Raw genomic sequence first — 17388 nt, forward strand, 5'->3', positions numbered from 1 at the left:
CTTTGGGCCTGGCTTACTTCACTTAATATATTTTTTTCCAAGTCTTTCCATTTCCTAACAAATGGGGAGATGTCATTCTTTCTGATGGAGGCATAGAATTCCATTGTGTATATATAACATATTTTCTTGATCCATTCATCTACTGAGGGGCATCTGGGTTGGTTCCATATCTTAGCTATGGTCAATAATGCTGCAATAAACATAGTTGTGCTGGTAGCTTTAGTGTGGTCTTGTTTGTGAGCATTTGGGTAAATGCCCAAAAGTGGGATTGCTGGGTCATAGAGGAGCTCTATGTATAGTCTTTTGATGATCTTCCATACTGCTTTCCAAAGTGGTTGAACAAGTTTATACTCCCACCAACAATGCAGTAAGGTTCCCTTCTGTCCACATCCCCGTCAACATCTGTTGTTATTAGTGTTCTTGATTATAGCCATTCTAAATGGGGTGAGGTGGTATCTCAATGTTGTTTTGATTTGCATTTCTTTTATGTCTAGGGAAGTTGAGCATTTCTTCATGAGTGCTAGTATCCTAAGTAAGGAAGTATTCTACCTAGCAAAGACAAGGCCCTGAGTTCAAACTCTAGTACTACCAAAGAACAGAAAAGAGAAGTACCAAATCCAGTACTTGAATTCTTTGATTTGAGGCCCAGTGAAATGGGTCTGTAGTAAATAGCTCAATTGTGTAATCTTCAAAGGGAGGAATGTCATTACAACTTTGACTAAAACCTGACCTCTTTCATCTTTGATTTTTCCATCTATAGAGTCAAAAACATAAAGATCCTAGGTAAATTCATAGGAAGATTGGGAACATCTTTTAACTATTACTGTGGTTGGGGTATATGGTATGGGAGGGGGACCCTAATTTTCAACTTCAGTAACTTGGAGCATTGCATGGTTGTTTGGTGATTATTTCACATCCTGTTTATAGACAGTGTGAAATGGGTACATGGTTGGAGATTTTTAAATGGAAATGCCAATCAGGTTTGTTTGTTTTTTATTGATCCAGGTGCTTGAAAAATTATTCTTTATATCTCTGTTCAAATGTCATATTTTGACAGCTCTTGACCTCAAAATAAGTCATTTTCTTTATTATAATCATAGCTCCTATAACTTTTCTTTAAAATTCTTATTAGTTTGAAAATGGTTGTTGGTTTATTTGATCCCTTTTATATATATTTTCTCTACTATATCATGGGCTTTATGAGTTCAGGGATAATTTTGTTCAACAGGGATTGGTACATAGTATCAGCTCATGGAAGTTGTGTTCAATAGAAAAGTCAATGAGGAGAAATCATCTTGGTGAGTGAAGAAATAAACAAACACCTTTTTTAAACAAGGGAAGTCCTAGTGCTTTTACTCAGGCATGTATTCTCATTTATAATCAGGAAGTCAGACCAGAAGAAACTATTGAAGGCAGCTGGTTTGAAAATCAGGGAAACGACATCTTGCTGACACATGTCTGTAAGCTCTTGACGATACTCAAGTCTGTGCATCAAACCTCATAAACAAAGTCTGATGAGAGGAGTGATTTGGATCAAAATAGGAAGGGAATCAGAGGGCAGTTGTAGGAAGTGAAGGAAATCATGTAGCTCTGCCTGTGGAATTCCACACCCAGATGGGGGTCCAATTTAGATCATTACCAAATAGAATGAGTTTTTTTTTTTAATCAGTAATGGGGCTTGAACTCTTGGCCTCAGCACTGTCCCTGAACTCTTCAGCTCAAGGCTAGTTTTTTTTTTCTGGTGGCTTATTGGAGATAAGAGTTTCATGGACTTTCCTGTCTGGGCTGGCCTTGAACCATGATCCTTAGATCTCAGTCTCCTTAGTAGCTAGGATTATAGGTGTGAACCACCAGTGCTTGGCTAGAACAATTTTTTTTTAACCATTGGATAACCACAACTACTTATGGTGTCCAGAAGAAACAGGTTTCTCCTTCCCATGGAGTTCCTGTAGTCCTTACATACTCTGAGAATTTCATCTCCTTTATTTTTCCTTTTGCTTTTTCTAGTTTCTTTTCTGTTTTGTAGCTGCACCCTAGGAGGACCAGTTTTCTTGGTCTCTTTGATATTGCAGGTGTTTCTTTCTTGATTTGGGGGACCCCCCATAGGTCTCTAATGAGTGTTATTTTTGTTCCTTCAGATTCCTCAGTAAGAACTAGCCTCAAGACAAAACAAGCTCTCTTTTGACCTTATTCTAACATAATCTTGTTGAAATACTCCTTAGAGCACTATCCCTTTACTCTGCTCCTTAGCTGGAGGACGCACATCTAGAACATATCCTTTGTCATATTTTGTGGCATATCAATTCTGGATGTATGTATTTATTCACCTACTAGTACATACTTACTTAACTTCCCTATGTGTCAAGTACACTGCTCTTGGACATTAAAAGTAAAAGAAACCCAGGCAGGGGCTCTCTCTATGTAATGAACAGACAGCTATTATTGAAGTAAGCAGACAAGGGTGAAATTTGCATTGAAATATGTAAAATTATTCTTATTCTTTTCGACCATTTCAATCATTGTAAAACTAAATAAGACAGGTCATGGAGTGGATTTGGCCCATGATCAAGCAGGTTGGGAAGGGCTTTCCTGCAAGAGAGATGTTTGATATGAGATCTGAATCTGAGAAGGATGATCGGGTAAAGGTCAGGACAATTGTGGTGATGTTAGTGGTAGTGGGGGTGACTGGACAAGAACTGTTCTAATACATTAATTATGGTACCAATGAAAGGGCATCTAGAAGGGAAATATGAGCACACTGAAAGATTCAGAGCAGATTCCACAGTAAGAGAAACATTCGATTGGCTTAAACCAATGTTTCCTAACCTATTTGTTCATAAAACCATTCTATGGATTGAATGCCTATGGACTTGAATGGAACATATTTTTGAATATGCAAGTCTAGGGAATTCTGGGCTGTAAAGGAACTCTAGAATATATTTAGTTTCTTTATGCCAAGAAACTTAGCTATGCAAATGACCCCAGAGTCTATATAGTACTTTCATAAGGGTATGTCTGAGAATTTCCGCCTCTTTACTAGGGGACCTTTTAGTCTAGGATTTGACACCACTGCTTTTGCAGGAGCTCAAATGTGGACTTGCCTGAGGGCAAAGGGACAGATTGAATGGCTCCCAGAAGTCCTTGTCTGCCATGTAATGATGCCATTATAGTTGCAAGAGAATTGAATGTATTTTACCAAATGCTCAGTGGGGAAAACAATAGCAGTAGAATTTAGCTGATGATGACATATAGTTCCTCTGGAGAGCTGTGAGAACCTATTGATTCTCACTTCATAAAATGCTTATTTGAAAACTCTAATATCTGTGAGAGTTTGCCAAGTGTTGTTCGGTTCATGTGGTTTCTTCTGGAGAAACCCAAGTCAAGAGTGGAAAATACTTTGACATACATTTGAATGTCCCCAAACCCAGAAGTTTTGACCTGAATAGCACCTCTTGTCCATTTGAGTACATGTATTTGCCCCTGCACATGTAGATGAATTATTGTTGCTGCATTTTTGAATTCAGGACAATTTCCTCCAGAGTCTTTTAAAGTCTCTCTTTTCCTATGGTCAAAGAAAATTCCTACAAGCACACTTTGAGGGGCATTTTTCCAACTATGTCTACTGTGGGCTCTAGGATTACATTTTTGTAGTAGGTATATGTTGAGATGCAGGACAAGTTGAGAAAAGTCTTGGGAGAATGCTTGTCTAGGAAGCCAGTTGATAAACCATGGAGTGGAAAATTCCCAAAAAAAGGTCATGGCTAGCACTAACTGAGTTTACTCTCTCTTTTTTGGTCTTTATCTATTTCTATGTGTAGCTGTCTGTTTTTAATCAGTATACCTCAGCCTTGGGTCAAAACAAGAAAGAAAGAAATATACAATTAGACTCTCTGTCCCTTTGTGTAGTGCTGTTGCTGAATAAATGAATGATTTGGATGTTTTTGTGGTACTTTTCCATTACACTTGTAGAGGAAGCAGTATTCATTAGACATCCAAGCTATTTGCTGTAAATGGTGCATTTATCTCACTTCCTCTAGTCGAGTTTAAATTCTCAGTTGGCCTCCATATAAATCTTGCTTAAAATGATACACCATTAAAGCTGAAGGGACGTTTTAGGTTGTCATTGTGGGTGTTCTCATTTTCAGGAAAGGAAACTGAGGTAGGAGGCAATAGCAGAGACAAGGCTGACACTTCTCTCTCTCACCTGTTGCTGCAGGACTCTTCCTGGTCTAGCTTCTATTTTCCAGCCAAAGACTGCAATTCTTTGACAGAGTATTGATTTTCCCTTTTAATTTAATGTAGCCAATGACCTTTATAAGACTTGATGGTAAAGAAAAGACAGTCTACCTCCAGAGAACCCAATTAATGATATTAATGATATCCTTCGTTCCATCTATTATGGGAGACATACTCATTTTCCTGGGAAGCAGAAATAGGATCTGTCATTTGACTAAGCGAGAAGAGAGTAGAGTGGGGATGGGGAGCATTGTACAGTAGCCAGATATATAGAATCTCATAAACAAACTGAGCACAAGCAATAAAGAAGCTGCCTTTGCTCCCCATGTGTATCTGGCCAGAGGGAAGGGTAACCCGTAAGGGATTTATGGAGATTGGTTACTCGAGCTGCTTTATAGGTTCCTTTATGGGGCATCTGTGGTGGGTCAGGCAGCAGCAGGTAGGGCTGAGGATGTTGGGGAAAAAAAAACATAGTTTCAGTTTGTAATTTTTTAAACTGAAAAGAGGATAAAAATCTTGTTTTGTAAATGAGGTTTTGCTTACTGAGTCAGCTTACGTGTGAGGAGTTGGCGTTTCTTTATTCCACAGCTTTTGGTCACTGTTGCACAAGTGGCATTGTGCTACACTGGAACTTTGGGGAATGGATAAAACTACTGACTCCATGTAGCTTAAATTGATTGGTAACTAGAGACCATAGTAGATACCCAAAGAATTACCCAATCATATTCAGGAAACCTGTGTAAATTTCATTTCCTGTAAACATTGATTTGTTTATTTATTTGCCACAGGAGTTTGAGCTTAGAGCCTTGTTGTTGCTAGTCAGGTACTCTATCATTTGATCCATGTCCCCATCCTTTTTTTGCTTTCTTGCTTTTTTTTTTCCAAGTAGGATCTCACTTTTGACTTTAGACTACAATCTTCCTACTGAGATTATAGTCATGAGCCATGGATCTGGGGCACTATAATGAACAAAGTTTCAGTATAGCCATGTCTTTCAAATATGGCCCGGGAGATGATGTATTTTTATTTACTAAAATCTGGACATTTTACTTGTGGGTAAGTAAGATAAAGACCAAAGACCTTGTGTGTGTAGATGGATGTGTGTGTGTGTGTGTGTGTGTGTGTGTGTGTGTCTGATGTCTGAACTTGGGGTTCACAATTGTTATGCAATTGCTTTACCACTTGAGCCATGTTCCCAGCCTAGAAGCAAAGATTTGATTGAGATGAAAACTGAAGGATCATTATCATTAGGATAATTCAAATTCCTTGTCTCACATAAGAGATAAGTGAGCATCCTTGAATCTACAGCTGGCAAATGGCAGATTTTGGCTCTCAGTCTATTTTTTTCCCCCTTTAACTCTATATAGTACATTGCTTTCACTAGTATAGTTGAACGTCATGGATTGGTGTAGCAATAGCTCTAGAAAGGAAGTGCGGGTTGAGTTTTGAATGAAAATAGAATGATTCAGGGAAGGCATTCCGGCAGAGGGGGACAAGCAGTGATGCAGAAGAAGGAACAACCTTTTGCTCAAAAAAGGAAGAGATAAAACAAGATGCCTTGTGGGAGAGAGACTTGTGGTGGGAAGAACTGAAAGAAGGAAATAAGGAGAGGCACGTAGGAGTTCTATTTTGTTACATACTACAGGCTCAAGGATTTGAAATACCATAGAAAGGAGATACCTAGAATTTTGAAGGGAAAAGTCAGCTCTGTGCCAATGATCAAAACAATTTTTAAAGAAAGAGATTTTTTTTTTTAAAGATTTGAATGGAGCCGAGTGGATACCAATGAGGAGCCATGGGAACTGGACGTGAAACCTGGCACTGCCAGGTCAGGTAACATCACTAATCTCCTGCTGTGTGCTCTCTCCCATCATCTTTATATGGGAATTAAATAAGAGATATTCTCTGATTTCGGTTTTGTCTTGTTCTGTGGGAACTATAGTCAGGTGAGATGTTGCATGCCATGATGAACTTTGTTCCCTCTGGATGAAGTGTGCCCTTCTGGGGGAGACTAAAGCAGAGCTTCTTGGGAACCAAGTATGTGAAGGGATTCATAATTGAACAAATTTCAGCTTGTGCTCTACTCTGCCAAGTAGGTGCTTTTTTTTTTTTTTAAATAGCAAGGGATCTGACACTCAGGGATGAACAGAAGACTCCCCATTGCCGAGAAATGTCCCAAACTGAACCTCCGAGAGTTGGCATCTGTACATAATTACTTAGGGCACAGAATTCTTTTATGGGTGCTCACTTAGTAATGCATTTACATTTACATTCACAGCTCATTAGGTTGCTTGTGAATTTGATTTGAACATTTTAAGTGGGATTGTTTTTAATCTTTGGAGGGACTATAAACCCACAGTCACACTCAACTGCTCCTGACTGTTGGAAGGAAAACCACATAACTAGTTTGTTTTGCCTCCAAGAGGAGTTTTTATAAGATAGAACTGACCATGAATAATCCGGAGGGAATTTTTTTTCTGTTTTCTTGAGCCCAAGGCGTATGGAGCTATCATGATCAGAAATAAAGTTTCTTGCAACTCCGGTGGAGAAAGAATGAAATTTAAACATGACTTTTGAATTGGTATAAAAAAATCATAGGATAACATCTTTCAAACAGATGTTTAATTTTAAAATACTAAACACTACAGACTTTCTAGAGACTGTCAATGGTTTGTAAAACCCATTTACTCTTTCCCTTGGGCTCTTTCACTGCTTGGTAATGAGCACTGTTGGTCTTTAGCAAGGCAGAGATTACCAGCAGTACATGCAGACTGCGCCATCGACTGGCACTTTTTTTTTCTTTAGGAAAGTAGATACACTCACAATTTATTCATGGTGCCAGGTGTTCCTTAGCTATACTCTTTGGGGCCTGAGTTAAGTGCCTGTAGCTTTCCCTTTTCATGAGAAAACTAGATGGCAAGAGATGTATTGTTGAACTATGCTTCATGAAAGCAGTGCATCCTATAGAGTAGTGTCTCCAGGCATATTTGGTTTTGAAATGTCATCTCAAGGAGATTTTTGCCTGGCCTTGATACTTCAGTGTGGTTTTAGTCATATGGGCTGTACAGGGAGCAGGTACAGACAGTGCTAGGAAAGACTGTTCATTCCTTGTAACCTTGAATATATACATATATATTGATTTGGTAGTGTCTAGATAATCAGACTGTGAGGGAAGAAGTGACACAGATGCTTCCCAGAGTTTGTTATCCAAAAGCCAATGACTTTTCAACATTTTTTTCCCCATCAAGGTTATCTGATGGATATGGCGGTTATTATTAAGAAAACCAAGCTAGCTTGGTATATTGGCCTACACCTGTAATCCCAGTATTTGGAAGGCCAAGGCAGAAGGATGGAACATAGTTTGGGTGTCACAATGAGACTATATTGTGAAACAAAACAACAGCACAGCACAACGACGACAAAAAGCAGGGTTAACCCAGAAGATCCTCTTGTTTTAGACTAGACTGAAACATCAGCAGTCAGAACATGAGACGTAGAGAAGTAGTAAAAGGTGGAACCTTTTTCAGAAATTGTCTTCTTTCTCTAGTAGCCTAGACAGCAGGTTTCATTTTCATCCAGGTTTGTCCTTCTGAGCAGTCCTCAGCGGGATTTATCATTTTTGAGGTCTGACACCCTCTCTCTGGCTCTGCACCGGCTTGCTGTCTTCCCTTGGCACTTGCGCAGTTGAGCTAGTTTAATAAGGAGTTCTTAACAGTACAGATTATCCACTCTCCCACATTCTAGAAAATAATCATAATATAAAAATACAATTGTTTTCTAGTTAGGATCTACCGTGTAGAAATTAATCATCGGCTAAGGGGCATGTAGAAGGAACAATTGTGTTAGCCTGTAGCTAATGGTTGGTCATACTCTAGACACCTCAGGCCCAATGATACTACAAGAAGGGCCATGTTGAGGATTTACCTGTGAATGATGACACCTGGAATTATGTGGCAGTCCGAAGAACCTTGGCAGATGGGTTTAAGTGTCTGTGAATTAATGTTAAGCATGTGAAGGTCCAGCCTCATGGTCTCCATATGGAATTTGGAGATGATTCAGAGTGTCTCCATAATGCTTTGTACAAAGCATGTGCTTATTTTCTAATAGTTAAGTGTGTGAGTTTGGATTTTCTTCTGCAGTCAATGAAATAAAACATAAAAGCAAAATAGACAAAGAAATTGGCCATGTTTGTCTCTTTCACAAAGCATTTGGAAATAGAAGACCTCGATTCAATCCTTGGCCCTAATACTTAATAGCTATGTGTCCTTTTTGATTGAGAATTTCGTTAGTTGCCAAATGATGTGCGCTTCCTCCCTCAGAGGGTAGTTGTGTGAACTAAAAATGTAATAATTATGTAGTTATTGCCTTAGTGGAGAACTTCTCCAGCTCAAAAATGATCCCCTTTATGGTTTGTTCCAATTCCCCATTCTTAGAAATGGGTCCTAACAGTCACATTTGAATAATATGACCCAACTCCTACTTGAAAATAAGGGATTGGATCAGTGGTAAGCATGTGACACAACAGAACCTCTTAGAATCCTGCCCTAAAGAGTTTAGAGATGGGCCAAAGAGGGCCAGTCTCTGTTGTCTGAAACTGTGACTTAGAACCCAAGATTTAAGGACAGACATCTTCTCTCAGGCACATTGCTCACTGAATAGATGAAAATACTGATCTTTAAAGAAATCAGAAATGCACATAGAGAAAAGTATCAGAGAATAAAAATGACGAACAACTGCTTTGTAGGTTCCAGAGACTTTATTGCCCCTTTGTCCTTAGGGACTCTGAGAAATTCTTATATTCTTACAATAAATGCCCCCTCACACCTAGCTAACGGTAGTTGATTTTTGCCTCTTTCAGCTTAAGCATAGAAGGATATTTGTGATGTACTTTCTAATGTATTTCCCCTGCAAGTTTAAGTACAGCCAGATAGCTGTTCTATCTCACAGGAGAAGATTTCTGTATTTTAAAATTAATAAGGAATAGAACTCTTTTTTGGACAGTTTTGATCCAAAGCTCCAAATTTCCAGCTATGATACTGTCTCTTTCTATTCTCTCTTAAGGTAACAAGCATTCCAAACCCCAGCTGCTGTCTCCATGGTGATCAAGATTCCCCTATAGCATCTGCCTGGCAAGGCCACACAGCATCTAGGGCTGCAGATGTGCAGTATAGCATATGAATGGTATGGGAAAATAAGCAAGGCTATGAAGACTCCTTTTCATGCAATTAATGACTTTTGTTCCTGCCTACCTTTTGCTACTGCAGCAGAGCAAGGTGCAGAAAAGTTGCCACGGCAAATTAGCTCTAATTTAGGTAATATCTCGAATGCCCTGCCAGTCACTTGATTAGGTGATTGAAAGGAACATTTCATTTGGAGATTTGCAATTTTCTGGTGTTATTGGCATTCCACAATTACATTTCCTGTCATTTATCACAATGTGGAATACCAAGAGAAATTTGCTTCTCCTTACATTTATCATATTATGTAGGAAATATAGAGGCAGATTTAGCCAATTGCTTTACGCTAAATGATGCCCCCTTGTTAGCTAGGGACATTTAGCAGCATTTCTGTCCAGAAATTTTTCTTCAACATTTTCAGAACCATGAGGATTCAATTACTTTGAAACGGAGATTTTTTTCCTCCTTAACCACATTTCTACCTTCTAAAAGGAGGAGAAGAGGCCTAGCTGCTTCTTACAGCAGCTACATGGAATAAACTGAGAATGACAATTTTTTTTTCGGCTGAATTCTCTTTTCCATAAAAATCTGGGAACAATGGTGCCAAAATGGAGCTTTTAGACCAAAGGTGAGGGCATTGAAATGTTTAAGTACTGTCTTGCTATAACATATTTCCAGCACTTAATAATTTTAGCTATTAAACAAAGGAAGCTTAAATATTTAACTGAAGAAGCAGGTAAAGATCCAGTGGGGCCTTGCGCACCAAAATTTTCTGCAGGTCATTAGGTACTCTTTAGCTCATGGATTGACCTAGATTTTCCTTTCGTCTGTAACGATGGTATTAGAAAATAATTCTATCTCTGCCCCTTGGTTTAATTGAGCCTTTCAAGTCATTTGTAAGCCACTGGCCCCTGAATCAGAAGTAAGTATATTCCTAAGCTCCAGCTAAGCCTTCAGCACCACACCACCATAGGCTTCAGGAAGCTTCAAGCTAGGGCTTGAAGTGATTTTGTTAGACACAATAAATGCTTGCATTTATGGATGCTCATTTGAATAACACAGAAATTTGGAAACTTTTGATTCTCTGGCTGTACTCCAGTCTGATTAAATGAGAGCCTTTGTGACCTGCCAGCATCGTTAAAGCTCTCCACATGATTCTCAGACACAACCCTTCCACGCACTGTGATAAATTCACTACAAGGAAACAAGGCTTCTCTGGAACCCCGTCCTCCATGCTGGATTCTAGGATGCATACTCCAAGGTCTGCCAGCTATCAACTGTCCTCAGCTAAACAGCTCTGCAATGGGGATGGAGGAGAATTTATCTCCCGAAGACCCAAAGTGGCTTGCTGTTTAAAAGTCTCTTTAATTTCAATATCCATATTTATTATTAAACCAGGTTCGTCTTGAACTCTCTCAGGAGGGGTTCTCAGAGAGTATAGCAATCAGACCTCTTCTTTCCCCTCATAATCACCCCAGCACTTTCTCTGTCTTAGGGAGTTATCAGGATCTGAGTTGATTATATTTTCTTATTTGTTTCTTCCTTTAGTAAGATTAGGAAACATCTGGCCCCAAATAATTTGATTTGTTGCCACCAAAGCAGCTCCAGGAAGGACTCAAAATTTAATAAATCTAGGTGCTTGAATGATGTTATAAATATAAAATGATTCCACATCCTTGTAAAGAGCACAGGCCTTATGAGAGCAGGGCCAGAGCTACCTTCTTTCTAGAATGTGCCTGACACATAGAAGGTGGTCAATTGAGGTTGTTGAATGGTTAAAAAAATGGATATATATTTTTTTTTTAGCATATGTACCATTCAAAGCAAGCTCTGAAATGGCACAAGAATTCTACCTAAGTTTTATCTGGGTGAGAAAATTAGCATGGCTTTTGTATAAATGAATCAATAGTCCATCTTCCTGTTGAGCTGACACTATTATCTTCTCTTGCTCCTAACTTAGTCAATAGATGACTTGAAGACCTGACTCCAGAGCTCATTAATTAAGGCCTGCTCCTTGATTATCTCAGATGCAACCCAAATCCATTCAAGTCTCAGTTACAGGAGTCAGTCTCTGTACTCAGAGCTGTCTTTACCCCCTACTGACTCTAAGATCATGAGTTTGCATTGGGAATTTAGCAGTCTTGGGGCAAACTTATGAGACAAGAGCAGAGATAGAATTCAACTTTCGTTTCCAGAAAACAGTTGGTATTACAAAATCAAGAGCCTAACACAAGTCCTCTCTGACTTAACAACACGAGTCATGTAAAACCATCTGATATTTAATTTATAGGAGTTGATGGCTTTTAAAAAAGGGTGCTGATGTATCAAGTTTCCAAATAAACTATCACTTGAGATTTTAGTGAATAAACTCTGTTTAAAGAATAGTGGTCCTTTTTCTTTTCCTTTCTTGCTATAAAGTTATAGTAAATGGCTTTAGGGAAGGGCTATAAAACATGGTATTGTCTTAGGGGCCTTTCATAGTCAGAATGTGTTTGGAGCCTGCAATAGGTAGAGAGCAGAAAGAAGACAGGGCATGATGGCAGCATCTACGGCTTTCACTTAGCTGTGGGCATGCTAGTCCAAAATCACATTGTCCAAAGTGGTAATGTGCAGAGTTGAATATCATGAATGAATTATCAGAGGCCTAATGTGGTTTGAGGGAAGACTGGTAATAATTGGTAATATCTATGGTCTGGTTTAGTCTCTTGAGAATGTGAGACTTGTCAGGATCTCTTTTCTGGAGGTTGGAACAGAAGTCAACGGGTATCAAGCTGAAGTGAAGGTAAGGAGAGGAAAGGACCATGTACTAGCCCATGCATAGGTCGTCCAGGATTAGGAATGTGTATGAATTTCATGGTACCTCCCTACTGAGGCTGGGGAACCCTCACTGCTCGCTTTGTTCCTAGGATCCTAAGGCATCTGAGCTGTCCAGCTGTAAGGAACCAAAGTTTTGAGCTAGGGATGTCGCGTGGATGACTGGTACCGCGTGCCATGTTAAAATCCGAGAATCTTTTCATGGTCACCCTGCTGCACCTGAAGAGGCTGGGCCTGGAGACCTGAAAGCCTAAATAGATTTCTAAGTGGTTCACATTGGACCAGCAGTTTATTTCTATCAGTCTCAGTTTGTTTGAATGGAGTTGATCTTGAATTGTGAAGCAAGTAAGTCCTTATCATGTTTTAGACGGATGTTAAAGAAAAAAAGTCTTTTCTTTTATCCCCATTGTATTGATTGTAATATTATTTATTTATTTATTTTTTGGGGTCCGGTTGTGGGGTCTGAACTCTGGGCCTGGGCACTGTCCCTCAGCTCTTCAGCTCAAGGCTAGCGATCTACCACTTGAGCCACAGCGCCACTTCTGGCTTTTTTCTTTTTGCTTATGTGGTGCTGAGGAATCGAACCCAGGGCCTCAGGCAATGCAAGGCAAGCTCTCTACCACTGAGCCACCTTCCCAGCCCAATTGTAATATGATTTAAACACGAACCATTGGCATCTTCTGCCTCCTTGTGTTTAAACACATTCTACCTATGTTTTCAGGTCTGGGTCAAACCAAGATGCCAAATGAAGACCTCAGGAGCATGTGATGGCTGCCCTAGTGACGTCACTGTTCCTGGCCAATTGTTTGTCTTTTTGTTTATTCTGTAAGCTTATATTGAACTCCTACTGTCTCAACTACTGTATGAAACACTGGTCTTATAGAGATGAAAGATAGTAGTTAGCATCAAATGGCATGCCAGGTAGTGAATGAGGGAAGTATTCTTTGTTCTATATCTGACTGTACAGAATAAGAATATTAAGCTTTACCCATTTTGAAGTTTTCTCACATGAATGAGCTCATTTAGTCATTGAACATATACCAGGAGATAGGTAAGATATACATAGCAGAAGTCAAGAATCCCCCAAAATAAATTACAGTAGGATGTATAGTTATTGGGTGGCAGAATGAGGACTCACACTCAGAACCCATAATCACAGGTTTGATGCATTTGAACATGTGGCAGCCAGCCTAGGTCTCAGTCATCACATCAACCATCTACACACAAAAATGAGCGAGGGAGAGGGGGGGGGAGGGAGTTATTGACGTATTTCACAGGTGATCAGCCCTGAGAATTGAGCAAAGTTATTAGTAAGACATTCTGCCCACTTTGCCAGCCAGGAATAAGAGATCGGAGTCTCTATTCTCAGGTGTGATGGCATCCAGGGCCAGCAAACAGGGTTCATGCAGGGCTCAGTCTGCAGAGGCCAAGGTTTGCAGTAAGAGATGTTGGAACTTCTGCCAGAAGTGCAGTATAAACTTCCTCTCTCTAAAGATGATCACTTGGCAGTGAGGTAAAAGTAATTACCTGTCTTTGCTAATTGAATTCTGAATTTTAAAATGGAGGCTTTGACTTAGGTTAACTTGACATGGGCCAAGTTAAAATTTTTGCTTGACACACACATGCACACACACACACACACACACACACACACACACACACACATACACTAACAGCAAAGAACTTCAGTACTTGGAAGGTAGAAAGCTAAATTTCTCTGGTATAGAGTCAATTTTCACACCTTCTTCAGGCACTGGCCTCCCAAGGAACTATCTTGTAACATGCCTGGCTTGTAACCTGCCTAATACACAAAGGTTACATTACTGTAAGGTGGAAAGTTATTTCAGTTAATTTCATTCTATGGGGAAGGACTGGTTAACTGGTCATTTCTGGAATATCCTATGCTTGGAGCTGCTTCTATTTTTTGTGTGTAATAATTTTAACAGCTAGCATTCATAAATCATGTATAGAATACAGTTCTAAAAAAGTATATTAACTGATGTAAATCTTTAGGATTATAAAAATACAACAGACTACTTTCACCATTCCACAATAGAATTAAATGAGGAACACAAAGGTTAGGTGATTTACCCCAAGTCACAGAACTCAGAAGGGCCAGGATTTGGAATCAAGCATTCTGGCTCCTAAGAGTCCATATTGAGCCTTTTAGGATACTGCGTGTATTAGAGGCACTGTGTGACTTCTGCCAGGATCTTCAGTGTAACCAGATGGTCTGGGTTGGTCTAGACTCTGTAGTTTTTTGAAACTGGGAAAATGACATGTTGAAAAAAATGCCTGGCCTGAGTTTTACATGAAATCTTTTAGCTTGAGATGCTGATGTCCTGGGGAAGACTTTCTATAAGAGATGACCCAGAAATGACCAGTCTTTGGGGAGCAATTAATTACCAGTCTATTGGGTATTTGTTGCACTGAATTTTATTCCACTTTGTGTGCCTCTTTCCTTGGTGAAGGGGGTGGAAAGACTGGAGTTCTCAATAATTTGGAGACTGGAGCTTCTGAATACTTTCTATTCAAGTAAGGGTGACATTGTTAATTAGAACTAGCAAGAACTAGAGATGTAGGGTATGGAAATCTTCTCTCCCTGGAGTGACCCAGTAGTGATAGAGATGGACCAATATGGTGAGCTGGGCTTCCCTGTCTCACATAATAGTTTGGGATTCATTGGCCATTGTAGGAATGGTTAGAACGTGGTTGTCACGAAGCCAGCTGTGAAAGATAAGGTTCTTAGAGTGAAGAAGACATCTGTATCAAAAAAGCTTTTCCATTTGAAAATATTCTTTCCTTTTGTTTCAGGAGAAACTATTTTGAGGTATATGCTATCTTTTGGTAGCAATGAAAATGTTATTAATTAAAAATTTTACATTAATTGTAAAGCTCTGAATGAATAGCCTGGCCAACGGAACCTTTGGAAAGGTGAACAATTTATTTCCCATCTGTGAGATGGTGGTTAGGCTACTTACCTCATAATTGTTGAGAGTGTTCAAACTCAATTAATGTTCCACTGAAGAAAACAAAAAGCCCTTTATCCATAATTACAAGAATAGTGCCATCTTGTATATACATTTGTCTAATTTGGGGAAGGGAAAGGGAATAAAAAAACACGCAAACAAGGATGCAGGATGACCCATTGCAACAGTGATACCCACAAGACAGTATATTGGAAATGAGTTTTACAACCCCAGAGGTGGGGGGAGGAATGAGGGAGACGGGGGAAGGAAGGGATCGTGGGAGAACAAGGGAGGGAGTAACAATGCTCGTCAAGAAATGTACTCGGGGTTGGGAAGGTGGCTCAGTGGTAGAGCACTTGCCTTGCATGCTCGAGGCCCTGGGTTCGATTCCTCAGCACCACATAAGCAAAAAGTAAAAAGCCGGAAGTGGCGCTGTGGCTCAAGTGGTAGAGCGCTAGCCTTGAGCTGAAGAGCTGAGGGACAGTGCCCAGGCCCAGAGTTCAGGCCCCACGACTGGACCCCCCCCAAAAAAAGAAATGTACTCATTGCCTTACTCATGTAACTGTAACCCCTCTGTACAGCATCTTTACAATAAAAGAATATTGCACAATTTTCACTCTAGACAGAAGCCCTTGTAATTTGGTCTCATTTGCAGCATATCCATCCTCTTAAGTGCTCTCTCTTTATCCTGACAATCCAAACGGGTTCAGTTAGACAGAGATGTCTCTGAAGGCCATGGGACTTTTAATACCCAGGCTTAATTAAATGACAAGCCCCATTTCGACAACACTGATTTACTTAACTGTGGGAAACATGCCAAATCTGATGTGGATTTTAATTGAACACAAGTAATACCTGGTTTCCTCTTCACCTAGCAAAGGGCTGTGTACGTGTATGAATATGTGTGTGTGTGTGTGTGTGTAAGTGTACATTTATTGAAAAGTATACAAAACCCAGCAATACTGCTATGAATCAATTTGGAGCAGATTTCCATGCATGACAATTTTCTTGTACTGTTTCTACCTCAAACTGTGGGTGGCAGCAGAGACTTGGGAAAAATTGTTTCTGTGCAACCCAAATTGCTTTTCAAGACATATTAATGGTGTGGAATTGATTGCACAGAGTAATCAATATATTGAATCTTCATTTTGAACCACCATGAACATTTCTTCACAATTTCTCATTGCACTCTTGTGGTCAGAAGTGGCAAGAAAGGACTGTGGTCCGGAAACCTCATTGATGTGTAGTCATTTAAACAAACCTTCTGAGACAAAAAACCCTTCTCTTTTATTGGAGAGCTATACGGCATTCATCCTCCTTTGAGTTTTAGATGATGCTGTCTTCCTGAAGTCTGACCAGTGTGTCATCTAGATTCCTTTAGGCCTAGAGTGTTTCTTTTTTTTTTTTTTAAATGAAAATACCGTACAGAGGGGTTACAATTGCATGGGCAAGATAATGAGTGCATTTCTTATCAAGCATTGTTGCCTCCTCCTTTGTTTCCTCTTCCCATCCCTTCCCATCTCCCACCCCTCCCACCTCCCATCCCTGGCCAAAGTTGTAAAGTTCGTTTTCAACATAACGACTTGTACATGTCATTGTTGCAATGGGTCCGCCTGTATCCCTATTTAAATGATTTGTTTTTTCTCTTTCTCTCCACAAATTATATCAACATCAAATACAGTCAAAGCAGGGGTTATACCGTGAGGATAGAGTGTTTCTAAATAGTAATGAGAGACTAGTATTATAAATCTTGGGCCTACCCTTTGGGTCCTTTGCGCACGGCCTCTTGTCATCAGGGACCAATGTCTTCACAGCATCCCTTGTCCCCTCCAGAGAAAGTCAGGCACACTGGATATTTGATTTGGCCCCTAGGTCCAGGATTTAAATGACAGTGGCATCCACTGTGTATGAGCCATGGCAAAGCAAGGTTCAGACAAGATGAGTAAACATTAATAATGTTGAAAGGGGTGGCTGGTGGGGAAAAGTCCTTTGTTATGCACTATGGGAAACTTTTTTTTTTTTTTTTTGCAATCATGGGGCTTGAACTCTGGACCTGGGCGCTGTCCATCAGCTTTTCAGCTCAAGGCTAGTGCTCTACCACTAGAGCCACAGTGCCACTTCCAGTTTTCTGAGTGATTTATTGGAGATAAGAGTCTTACAGTGGGGCTGGGAAGGTGGCTCAGTGGTAGAGC

The sequence above is a fragment of the Dipodomys ordii genome, unplaced genomic scaffold (genome assembly GCF_000151885.1).
Source record: "Dipodomys ordii isolate 6190 unplaced genomic scaffold, Dord_2.0 Scaffold34, whole genome shotgun sequence".
In the NCBI taxonomy this organism is placed as follows: Eukaryota; Metazoa; Chordata; class Mammalia; order Rodentia; family Heteromyidae; genus Dipodomys; species Dipodomys ordii.